At 29.7% G+C, this 1,916-nt stretch overlaps 1 protein-coding gene across 6 annotated transcripts in view; it reads left to right on the top strand.

The window, feature by feature from the left end:
- Nucleotides 1-1,916, top strand: part of LOC122637149 (probable JmjC domain-containing histone demethylation protein 2C) — a 269,736-nt gene that overhangs the window by 151,641 nt on the left and 116,179 nt on the right. The gene's annotated exons all lie outside the window — the stretch shown is intronic.

Below are 1,916 nucleotides of genomic sequence, written 5' to 3'. Positions count from 1 at the left end.
TTTTTTTTTATATATAGTATAGTTTAGTAGTAATTACGATATTATAATATCATAATATTTCATTCACCTTGAACGATTTTTTCTTTCATTTTTTGGAAAAAAAAAAAAAAGAAAGATAAAAGTAAGAGATGGGTTTACAGACGATTAATTTATTTTTTCAACGTGACTGCTTTGAAATTCAAGTACATATTTATAAAATTGGATCAAACGATTTATATTTACTTGCTCTGCCAGACATTTTCTCTTTCTTGGAGTATCTTTGTTTTTATTAACTTTTTCCTTCTTCTTCTTCTTTTTTTTTTTCTTTTTTTTAACTTGATCGATATCGAGAAAAAGTTAATATTCGAGTGTAGTTTTTGATAATCTCTTTTCGATAGTTCGTCGAAGTTACAAAGTTTCTCTCAAGGTTGTATATATGTGTATGTTTGTATGTATGTAGTCAACGAGAAGTCGAACTTCCGAGTGGACTCTTTTTCTCTCGTTTTTTCTCTCTCTCTCTTTTCTTTTTTTTCCCCTTCCTCCTTAAGAAGTTCTTGGCCCCTAGAACGAAAGTACTTTCTCGGATAAATGTGGTCAGTTTTCTCTATGGATGTTGGGATAACTAAGAACACGTTACGTGAAATTAATTCTGACATATTTCGATCTAATAAGGACTAAACTTCGTTAACGCGTTGTCAACCGTCTAGACTAAAGTAATTAATTATCTCGAAATATCGTTCTAATTGCTTTTAATACGTGACCGTTGTTTATAACGAATTTGACAAATGATTAAAATATGTAGAGAGTGAGTCAGTCGATTTAATCGCTTCGAATGATCATTGAATATTTCGCTTCGGCGCTTTTATGGGAAAGTCTGATCGTTCTCGACGGTGACGTTATATAAAAAATATATATATATATAATTAATAAAATAAAAATGTGTATACGTGTATAAGTAGTAATAATTCGATAAGACAAAAATCTGATACCAAAGTGTCGGTTTACTTCAGAAAATTTTTTTTTCCAAACGCAAAGAATAATACATGGGCTGAAAATTAATGTCGGTTAGTCCGTTTGAAAATTAATTATTTATTATAAAAATATATCGTCAAGCGTGATTTTTCGTGTCATTAAAGAGTGTCATTAGAATTATCGAGATATATAAATTATGAAATAAAAGCGTTAATTTTAATATCACCATGAATTTTAATTATCGACGAGTTACAACGGAAATAAATTTTCCAAATAAGAATTATTAATCGTTGGGTAGGAGACTTTTAATTTTATACTATTTCTACGTTTATTTACGTAATTGACAATTTTTTGTTTCGCGTCGTTAAAGACTCGAAATAATTTATTAACAAATTATGAAATAAAATCATTATAAACGTCATCATAAATTTTAATCATCGATGAATTATAATAGAAATGAACGTTCTAAGTAATAACAATTATCAATTATTATACAAGAGACATCGATTTTTTACAGTTAATGCATTCATTCGCATTATCGTCAATATTTTATTCTACATCATCACAGTGACGATTGACAGTTATCCCATGACAAATTATAAAATATAAAAATTATTACGATTCAACGTCACGTATGAATATCAATCGTCCATCGATGATCACCATGAACTCCCATTGTGGAGCCAATTATCTCTGTTGAATCTTTGAAATAAAAAAATAGGAGAAGAAAAACGAAAAAAAAAAAAAAAATGCATAAAAATAAAATAAACGATATCTCTCAACCAAACGATAGTCTAGGAAACAACACGAATCGAATTTGCAATTCGCGAAAGCGAGGTTAAACTTCTCTCTAATAATCTCGAATCTCGTGGGAGCGAAACGATTCTCGCGTGTAACGGTGCATAAGGTAAAGGTATGCTTTCGCACTTTCTCGCGATTGAAGTCGAGTCGAGCGATCATCATCG

Source organism: Vespula pensylvanica, chromosome 24 (assembly GCF_014466175.1).
Source record: "Vespula pensylvanica isolate Volc-1 chromosome 24, ASM1446617v1, whole genome shotgun sequence".
NCBI lineage: Eukaryota > Metazoa > Arthropoda > Insecta > Hymenoptera > Vespidae > Vespula > Vespula pensylvanica.
The sequence above is the reverse complement of the archived record's forward strand: the minus strand, read 5'-3'. Positions and strand labels throughout refer to the sequence as shown.